Here is an 11552-nt window from a genome sequence, read left to right on the forward strand (position 1 = left end):
TTCTAATTGTTTCTTTCAAAATTTGATTTTTTTTTTTAAATATTTACATATTCTTTCTTACTTTTTTAATTCATTCCAAATTTTATTTTATTTTTGTTTCTCATAAAAGAACATGTCTCTGAATTATGACTATCGTAAAAAAAAAAATTAATACAAATAAATGGACGTTTTGGACTCGGATCATAATAGTATAAACAATTGCACATAATCATAATGATGGTCAATTATATTATTTTGCTAAGAATTTGGACTTTGGATCAATACTACTTTTATTGATTTTTTTTTTTTTTGCTTTTTCATTTTTATATGTTTATTAATATTTTTTAAATTGTTTTTTTTTCACTAAAATTATAAAAGATATTAGTTAAAAGTTAAAGGGTTAAGGTGTAAAAATACTCCTAACATTTTGGACCAGGAACAATTTTACCCCTAACGTCTAAAATGGTGCAACTTTATCCCTAATATCTAAAATGGTGCAATTTTACCTCTAACGTATAACACGGATATTTTATTCCTTATTCTGTACCAACTGCACACCAGTTAATTGTAAAAAAAAAATTCATTTTTTTATAATTTAATAATAGAATTGGAGATTATTTCTTATAAATTCCGTGAATTTTTTAAATTTTTTTTGTCCAATTCGTACGAAAGATATTATGTTTTTTTTATTTTTTCACATCTCAACATATGTATATGATTTGTTACTGATAAAATGACGCACGTGTGAAGTGTAGATGACAAAATTCATGAGTGAGAAGACTGTTTGATGAATTATTTTTCAAATTGACCAAAATTATCAACGTTAGGAGTAAAATTGTTCTTGGCTTCCAATGTTAGAGGTAAAATTGAACCATTTTATACGTTAGAGGTAAAATTGCTCCTGATCCAAAACGTTAGGGTATTTTTTGCACTTTAACCCAATGTTGAAAAAAGAAAGTTTATTTAAAATGAAAATATATTGAAATAGCTTCGCGCATTGCGCGGGTGTAAAGCTAGTAACTCTACTATACTCTAATAATCCTGCAATTTTGTGTCTGTTATATGGAATTTTTTTTTTTCTTTTTTGAGAAAGTGAAAAAAATGTTTGCAGTTTACCTTATTATTTTTTTTTTGGTTACAAGTTTACCTTATTATTTGTATACATATAAGTGTGGTTTAAAAGTCATGTGATTTAAAGGTTTATGAATTATTTCGATTAAAAATATGCTTAATGTGTAAATTTAAATTTTATATATGAAATAATTTGTAAAGTTAATATTTTATACTTGCTCTAAATATTTTTTTTATATATATAAATAGATATAATAACATTTTGATAAAATATTGAGTTCACAAACTATACAAGTCATATCTAACGATATCACACAATTTATCATAATACATATTGGTCAATGAGATGTAGTCAAAAGAGATCTCAAGATCACAGACATTCCTATCTACATCTCACACCGTGATTTGTGGAATCACATGTGCAACTGTTACAACTATTTCTGATTGACAATAGGCTCTCACCATTGACTGACCACCATGTTGACCTTGCTTTGATTTAGGGTACGCAACTTGATTCTCCTATAAATACAAGGTACACAGTAAACTAAAAGCACTCAAACTATTAAGGATTGACAATTAAATTTGGATGCAGTGATTGATGTCATGTCCTCAAATTATAAAAGTAAGGACCTATAGAAGGAACTCACAACTCAACAACCCAAACCGTTTTTGGACCTCATGAAATGGGCCAAGGACTTCGTAAAGTGAGATGGGAATCGCCTAAATCCTTTGTTGAAAGAAAGGTTGGGTTTGGTCAACACCTCAAAATGATCTAAAGATGGTAGAGACAACCACTAAAGGAAACCATGTGAGCAAGTGGAAGCGACTTTGCACTATTTTATGCTCCTTAAAAAAATATTATACTGCTTTGAAAAGAAAAAATAGCAGATTCAATATCATTTGAAGCTCAAATCCTTCGGTCGACGCCACAACGACATATATTGCAACTTTCACAAAAGTGAAGCTCACAACATCGAAGATTGTTGACAATTGGTTATATAACTAAACAAAATAGAAGAACAAGGCAAGTTGGACAAGTTCTTAAAAAACCCAGGAAAAGCACCCGAACAATGAGATAAATGTCTGGTCAAACGCACATCTAGGGGGTCATAAAATATCATTATCAGAGGGCCATAGAAGGATATATCAGTATATTTGCAAAGAATAATATTCAAGGATAAGGAACGATTGTATGAGTTTAGCTCCAAATTCTCATTCTAGGGATTGAAAAATCTTTCAAATTAGTCCCATGAAGATGCCCTGGTTATTAAGATTTTGCTTGAGGACTTTATAGTCCAAAGGATTTTTGTAGATATGGACAGCTCGATGAACACCACCAAAAATGCTTTTGAGGTCCTTCTACTTGATTTCAAATGATTAGTGCCAACAATGTTTCCAATAGTCGGGATTAGCAGACACATAATATTGCTTTTAAGTAGTATAAAAAGTCGCAATCGGAGATGGATGAACAAAGTGGCGCACATGATCTGAATTCCTAGTAGTTGATATAATGTTGCCTTACAACGCCATTGTTGGTAGGCCAAAATTGTATGAAACTGTTAGGGTCTCAGTCTACCACTTGGCATGATAACTACCTATTGAAAGGGTCATGGTTATTGCTCATGGTAACTAGGTGATCACTCAGAAGAAATACATAGTTTCCCTCAATATGAAACTCATGCCAACATATCTAGTTAAAGAAGTAAGAAAGAGAGCCAGACTAGTTGGTGACCTTGAGATAATGTAGCTGGCATAAGGGAAATCAGTTAAAATCTCAATTGAGACGCCGAAGGAAGCATCCGAGGAAATGATGCACACACTAACTGAAAAGATCAAGGCTTTCGCCTGGTGTCCGATAGACGTTGTAGGCATTTATACCAGAGTCATGATGCATTCGCTTAACATGTATCCGGAGGTCACCCAGTAAGGAGAAGAGAGTGGAACCATGGAGTGGAACGCTAAAAAGTGATTAAGTATGAAGTAAAGAAGTTGATCTACTACGACCATATTGAGGAAGTTCATTATCCAAAATGGATTGGCCAATTTAGCCTTGGTAAATAAGGCCAACGGGAATTAGAGGTTTATGTGTTGACTTCACAGAACTAAACAAAACTTCCCAAAGGATCCTTATCCTCCACCATGCATTGACATGTTAATTGACTCCACTATCGGATATGCGATCTACTTATTATTGGACGTTGCATTCTGAAATCATCAGATCCTAATGAACCCAATATATATGGAGAAAACAAGTTTCATCACACATGAAGGAACCTATTGTTATAAGGCTATGCCTTTCGGCCTCAAGAATGTTAGAGCAACGTACTAAAAGCTAATGAGTTGGATTTTCAAAGGTATCATTAGCGATAAAATTGAGATATATGTGGATGAGATAATAGTCCAGAGTAAAATGGTGACAGAACATGCTTCAGACCTCCGAACGGTCTTCGCCACTTTAAGGTTAAGGAAAAAATGCACCTTCAGTGTAAGTTCATGATTAAGCTTGGGAAGAATGCACCTTCGGTGCAAGTTCAAGAAAAAATTGAAGTTTCATGATTTCTCAAAGAGGAGTTAAAGCGAACCTGGAAAAAATTCAGACAATCATTGACATGACACAACAAAAAAATTTAAATGATGTCCAGAAGTTGAATGGAAAAATCTGTCTTGGATCAATTCATATCTTGTTTGGTGAAGAGATGTTTGCGCTTTTACAAGAGACTCAAATGAGCTAAAGACTTCGACTGGACAGTTAAATGTTAAGCTTATCCACCTTTGTTAAGCATGCCAATGCCTCTAACGTTGACGGACAAAAGTAATTTTAGTCCTAACATCTAAAATGATCCAATTTTAACCCTAATGTTGGTAACGAATATCAATTTTTTCCTAATGCTGGCAAGTTAGATAAATTCTGGCCAACATTATAAAATACAAATATTTTATTATTTATTCTGTACTAGTTGCACATCAATTAGTTCTAACAAAAGATTTCACTTTTTTTTTCAATTTAATTATAGAAATGGAAATTAATATTTTAAATTTCGAAGAAATATTTAGATTTTTTTTATAACTCGTACGAAATACAATACAACTTCTTTTCAGAATTTTGCAGATCTATTCATATATTTGCGATTTGGAGTAAATTACACCAATAGTACTTGAACTTTACCCTAATTCACATTTTGGTACCTAGATTACATTTTGTCCCGAAAATATACCTGAACTAATGATGACCGGACAATTTAGTACATTTTACCGGTCAATAACCGGTCAATGCGGGTTTGATGAGTAAATTACACTAATGGTACCTAAACTTTATCCTAATTCATACTTTGGTACCTAAATTTTATTTTATCCAAAAAATACACTTCAAGTAAAGATGAATCGATAATTTAGTATATTTGACTAGTCAACATGAGTTTAACCATTTTAAATTAGAAATTTAGACCCATCATACACTCAATTAACATATACAATACTACTCTTTAGCTCTATATATATATTAAAGGCTAGTATTATAATTTTATGTTAATTGAGTGTATTGTATGTTCTAATTTTTAATTCAAAATGGTCAAACTCTCGTTGATTGGTCACTAATCGATCAGATGTACTAAATTATCCGGTCACCTTCACTTGAGTTATATTTTTAGGACAAAAAAATTCAGGTACCAAAGTGTGAATTAGGAAAAGTTCAGGTACCATTGATGTAATTTACTCAGACAAACTTGCATTGACCGGTCATTTTTCGGTAAAATTTACTAAATTATCCGGTCATCGTTACTTCAGGTATATTTTTGAGACAAAATATAATCTAGGTACCAAAGTGTAAAATAGGTAAAGTTCAGGTACTATTGGTGTAATTTACCCTTGCGATTTGCTATTAATGAGTGATAAAATGACGCGCATGTCAAATATAGATAACAAAATTCACGATTGAGAAAACAATTTGATAATTATTTTTTGAATTGATTCAACTTGTTAATTTTAGAAGTAAATTTGTGTTTTTTTTTTGAAAGAATAAACGAATATATTAATGAATAATTGTAGCCAAGTCATTACATACGAATTGCCAGGCTAAAGCAGGACAGTCCTCAATTAAAATAATTGGGCTCTCCAAATCCGTTGCCCATTTGGCAATGGAATGCGCTGCCTGATTTCCTTCCCGGTAAACAAACTGTATAGAACAGCTACAAAAAATAGAGAACCAAGCTTTGACATCGTCATATTGGAAGTGCATTGCCGAATCTGGGGGTCTCTCCGATTGAAGTATTTGCACTACCGTTTGAGAGTCAGTCTCGATTATGATATCATTGAAGCAACAATCTCGTGCTAGCTTGATTCCTTCCTGCACCGTCTGTAGCTCCGCCTCTTCTACCGTAGCGCAGTAACCTGTTGGGATCCCCACAGCAGCCATTACCTCTCCTAACGAATTACGAGCAATCAGACCCGCCCTACACGCATGGCCGTTCACCCTGATTTTGGCGTCGCAATTGATTTTTACAACACCGCTCGGGGGAGGATACCATACTCTCGTAGTTCCATGGTCTGATCTGTTTGTACTTAGAATTCGCTGCTGGTTTGGTTTAGGCTTCGTTGCGGCTTCATCGAGCTCTTGCAGGTACGCTTCTACCTTAGTTCTGATCGTTGGTGTGTCAATCCACTTTTTCTCGTGGATGAATATATTTCTTCTGTACCATATCCACCACATGAGGGTTATAGCTTTTCTAAGATCAGATGTAGAGAGGCCGTCCATACACATTCGGAACCAGCTCCCTATGTCGTCAGCCCTTAGTTTATCCAATCGGATAGGTAAATTCGTCGATTTCCATATCAATTTCACCTGTTGACACTGTACAAAAATATGAATCAGATTCTCCTCACAGTAATGACATACCTGGCAGTTTGTTGCTGTAGATATCCCTCTCCTTGCGAGCTTAGTCGCATACGGCAGCAACCCTCTTAGTAATTTCCATGTGAAGTGGAGGATTTTTGCTGGAAGTTTTGTACGCCATAAAGCCTTAAAGCTCAGGCATGGACTGGCCGAGTGCTCATGATTATCTATCAGTGTTTTCCTTGTCGCTTCAGCCATATAATAAGCGCTACGAACGGAAAAGATTCCACTTTTTTCAGGACCCCAGTACAATTCATCCTTAGGTCTTCGAAAGCTGAGGTGGATCCGTGTAATTTCCTCAATATCAGACTATGTTAGTATCTGCTCCATTCTCTCCAGGTCCCATGTGTCCATCCTCCTATTTTATCAGTTCGCTTACTTTTTCAGGCCTCGGGTTGGTCTTTGACACTAAAGGTCTCTTACAGTTCAGTCCAGGAACCCAGTTATCACACCAAATATTAATGTCATTACCATTTCCAACCTTCCACATAGTCCCTCTCTATATTATTTCTTTAGCTTCCCATAATCCTCGCCAAAAATAGCTCGGGCTATACCCAATCGTAGCAGAGAGCATCTCAGAATTATGGAAGTATTTAGCCTTTAGCACTCTTGAGCAGAGCGAACCAGGTCTGTTAAGAATGCGCCAGAATTGTTTTGCAATTAGCGCGAGATTGAAAGATCGTAGCCAGTGGAATCCCAAGCCCCCCTTCTCTTTTGATTGGCATACAGCCTCCCACAATAGCCAGTAGATAGGGCGTTTGCCTTCATTTCCTCCCCACCAATATCTACTAATTATTCCTTGTATTTCACTGCATAGAGAGTCAGGCAGTATAAAACAGGACATGACATATTACGGGATGGCCTGGATAACCGCCTTTATTAGGACTTCTTTCCCACCAGATGATAAATATCTTTCTTCCCACCCTTTCAAGTGTTTCTCAATTCGTTCCTTAATACTGGAAAAAATCATCTTTTTCGACCTTCCTATAACCGTAAGCAGTCCCAAATACTTGGGGAAAGCTCCGGTTTCCTTCACCTGTAGTACCGTACTGATGTCACCTCTCCTGTTTTCAGGGACCCCTCCACTGAAAAAGATTTCTGATTTGTCATAGTTGACAATCTGTCCCGAAGCCTGTGCATACCTCATCAGTATCTCCTTGATTGCACTTGCTTCCGTAGTATCTGCTCTGCCAAAAACAATAGAGTCATCAGCAAAAAAGAGATGCGAGATTACCGGGCACATTCGGCTTATTTTGATACCGTGTAATTGTCTCTGTTCAACTACTTTCCTGAGATTTGCTGATAGTGCTTCAGCACATATTAGAAACAGGTATGTGGAGATAGGATCTCCTTGTTTGAGCCCTCTTGCCGGTTGTATAAATTTTTTCGGCTGGCCATTGATCAGAAAAGACATTGAAACAGTTGACACACACATTAAAATAAGATTAGTGAAATGTTGTGGAAAGCCCATACACCTCAAAACTTGTCGCAAGAAAACCCATTCAATGCGGTCGTAAGCTTTGCTCATATCAATTTTCAAAGCAAAGTTCCCTTTTGTTCCTTTCATTCTCGTTTTCATGCTGTGAAAGGCTTCAAATGCAATGACTGCGTTGTTTGTAATTTTCCTACCAGATACAAAAGTTGCCTGCGTATCATGTATTAGATCAGGCAAAACATTCTTCACTCTGTTTGCAATTGTTTTTTATGCAATTTTGTATAGCACATTGCATAGAGCTATCGGCCTTATCTCCTGCATTTTCCTTGGATTTTTAACTTTAGGGATCAGCGCAATGTATGTCTGGTTCAGATCAGCAGGCATAATTCCCATAGTTAAAATATCCAGGACATAGTTAGTCACCTCGTCTCCTACGACTTCCCAATAGGTTTGATAAAATAGTGCCGACATCCCATCAGGACCCGGAGATTTCGTTGGGTTGATTTGCATCAGGGCCTGAAAGATTTCCTCCTTCGTGAATGGCTCGTCCAAAGCAGTCGCCTGTTCTGTAGTTAACTGCAAATCCACAGCATTCGCAAAAGCCTCACCGTCTATAGGCTCCGATGATTTAAACAGGTCGCTAAAATATCTCAGTGCCACTTCTGAGATCAGCTCTGTACCCTCAACTTCATTCCTTGTCTCGTTAATAAACTTTGTCAGCCTATTATTTCATCGACGCCCGTTGCATTTAGTATGGAAATAGGTTGTGTTCCTATCTCCCGCTTTCAGCCAGTCAATACGGGCTCGTTGTTGCCACTTTTGTTCTTCCCATAACAGAAGCTCTGATAATCGCTTCATCAAAACTGCTTCCTGAGTTTTACCATCAGGGTTCATTTGGTTCTGTATCCTTTCCAGCTCCTGCTGACAGCCCCGAATTTTCCATGTTAGATTTCCAAACGATCTTCTGTTCCACTACGTCAATTTTAAAGCAACTTGGCTTACTTTTTGGTGGACAGAGGTCCTGTGTTCAGAGCCATTCCTCCATGTTTCTGATATAACATCCCGACATTCCGAGTGGTTAATCCACGCAGCTTCAAACCGAAAGAGGCGATGGCGTCTATCGGATCGTTGTTGTACCATGTCAGTAACAAGAACGATCGGATTATGATCTGAAGATAGGCAGGGTAGCTGATTCACTGTAGCTTCTGGGAACTGTTGAAACACCTTTCCACATGATTTTGATTTGACAAAATTATTTAAGTAAAATTAAATATATTCTAAACACACTAAGTTTAAATGCTTTGATTTATTATACTAATGTGTTTGTTCAATGTTGAGTTAAAATTATTTATAAGACATAAAGAGTAAAAGGCCATACGGAAGTCAAAGCCCAAGTCAAACAGATCAAGACAACTCGGCCCACGTGTGTGAAACGCTGTCGTTATGATTAAAACGCAACTCAGCAAGAGAAGGATCTAGAAGACCTTCGTTGAACAACTTCGGAGTGAAGCCACTGAGTTGAATCGACAAAGAGTACGAGACAGCAGCTGAGCAAGAACAACTTCCAGACAAAGTAATTCCACTTTGGGTAAAGTTCAGAAGACACAGAACGCTGTCTAGTTGACCTTACCATAAATGGAGAGACACTCTGCCGAGCTGACTAAAAGCTGCTCAACACTGACCGAGGACAGAAGATACTCAAATCTGATTGGCCGAGAGCTCTGAGCAAAACTGAGTGACAACGACAGGAAGCCGTTTCCCTCCAACGGTTATTTCGAAATTCGAAATGACTGATGCCTCAGACGTCTCTATAAATAGAGCCCTTCAGTTGCTTCATTCTACACAGAACTTGATCAAGCCATTACGCTGACCAAAATTCTACGCAAAGTTCTGCAAGAAAAAGCAAAGCAAATTCTTACACCAAATTCTATATCTTTTGTGTAAAAGTCTAGAGTGATTATTCAATCATCTAAAGTGTCTTAGCAATTGTTGTTTAGGACAAATCTTTATCATTTCTAGAGACTAGAAAGGAGAGGCTGAGTACTCGGTTATAGTACTCAGCGTGAGATTAGGAGTGAGTAGAGGTATAGAGGAAGGTACTCTTGTTATACTCAGCTTCTAAGTTGTAAAAGTTTTGATGCTCTACCGTTAAAGAGCTCAGTAGAGAATTCGAAATCTCGGAATGTGTTCCGGGGACAGGACGTAGGCTTGGAGGTCGAACCTGGATAAATCTGCTGAGTAATATCTTTCTAACCTTAAACTCCTTAATATATATATTGCTTGCTTAATCAAAACTGACCAAGTAAAGAGGTCAAGCTGAGTTGTGTGTATTGAGTGTCTGAGCTCAGGAATAGACTCAAAGTGCTATCTCCTGACTCAACGAAAGAAGCTGACTTAGTCACCAGTTGACTAAGCTAGTGTCTTGTTTACTCAGCGCGCTGTGTAATCCTTTTTCAAAGAAAAAGAAGTCAGCCTTAACGTATTAAAATTTTAAATAGTTCATATCCCCCCCCTTGGAACTAACTTGTTACGTTATAAGGGACCAACAAGTAGTATCAGAGCTTAAAAGCTCACTGTTAAAGGTTTAACTACCTTGAGCGGATCCCCACTATGGCTGAAAACAGCACTCGGTTTCTCCCAGGAAACCAAACAACTCAGATCTTACCTGAGGGGCTGTCCATTACTCGGCCTCCCCTATTCTTCGGGTCTAACTATACCTTCTGGAAGAATAGGATGAAAAACTTTATTCAGGCAACAAACATGAGTGCATGGCTTTCAATAGTCCAAGGCCCGTTTGTTCCTGTTGAAGTTGTGGCTGGCCAAACAGTTGTCAAAGCTGAGGCCAAATGGACAGAGGATGATCTCAAGAAGCTACAGAATCACGCTTCGGCTATAAATATGCTTCACTATGCGCTTGATGCTGCAGAATATAATAAGATATCAGGTTGTGAGTCGGCGCAAGAGATCTGGAAGAAGCTGGAAGTCACCTACGAAGGAACCAACAAGGTGAAGGAGTCCAAGGTGAACCAGCAGATGAGACTATACGAGCTGTTCGAAATGAACGATGATGAAGGAATATCTGACATGAATGCAAGGTTTACAAACATCATTAACGAGCTCAAGAGACTTGGGAAGATCTTCACCGAGGAAGAACAAGTCAAGAAGATTCTTAGGAGTCTTCCTAAAAACTGGCAAGCAAAGAAGACAACTGTTGAGGAAGCTCAAGACTTAACCACCTATAAATATGATGAACTCATCGGCTCACTGCTGACCCATGAGATCTCGATGAAGAATTTTGAGGTGAAGGAAAAGTCTGAAGACAAGAAGCAAAAGTCTCTTGTCATGAAAGCTGACTCCACTGATGGGAGCTCAACAGATGATAAGATGGCTATGTTCACCAGGAAGATGAAAAGGCTGTTCAAAAAGAATGACAAATATTCTAAGAAGCCTTACAGGAATTTTGATAAGTATAAAGCTGAGTCCAGCGACAGCAAATACAAGAAGGACAACTCAAAGCCCATTACATGCTTTGAATGTCATCAAACTTGCCATATTAAGTCAAGCTGCCCCACGCTGAGGAAAGAAAGGAAGAACGGCAAAAAGGCAATGGTGGCAACATGGAGCGACAGTGATGAGTCTTCATCATCAGAAGCTGATGCCACTGAGTCAGCAAAGATCTGTTTTATGGCTGACGAACTTGCTGAGTCGTGCATCTCTGAGCATGCTGACCCCTCCATTGCATCTGACAATGAGGAGCAATCAAATGAGGTAATATCACTTCCCCAGCTCAGAAATGAAATGGTTAATGCCCTGAGTGACCTCTACACACTTGTCAAAAAGTGTAATAAGAAAATTAGAGCACTCAGCAGGCGATGTGACGAGGTTGAGGAGGTCAAACTGAGTGACCTTCGATACCTTCTTCAGGACAACTCAGATTTTCATAGTAACATCAGAATTATGCAAAAGTTTGTCTCTAAGGTCCAATCAGATTCCAAAAAACTGAGAAAAGACGTCACATCCATTCAGAACCAACTAAAGGTTCAAAACAAAAGAAATATTCCTCTGAATGCTCAGTACCGAAGTACTGGTCAGCAGAGATGGAATCCCCAGCGGAGTGTCCAGTGTGACTTCTGTGGGAAGAAAGGACACACCACTAAGGTGTGCTGGCACGCTCAGCAC

This window comes from Euphorbia lathyris, chromosome 2 (assembly GCF_963576675.1).
Source record: "Euphorbia lathyris chromosome 2, ddEupLath1.1, whole genome shotgun sequence".
Classification (NCBI taxonomy): Eukaryota; Viridiplantae; Streptophyta; class Magnoliopsida; order Malpighiales; family Euphorbiaceae; genus Euphorbia; species Euphorbia lathyris.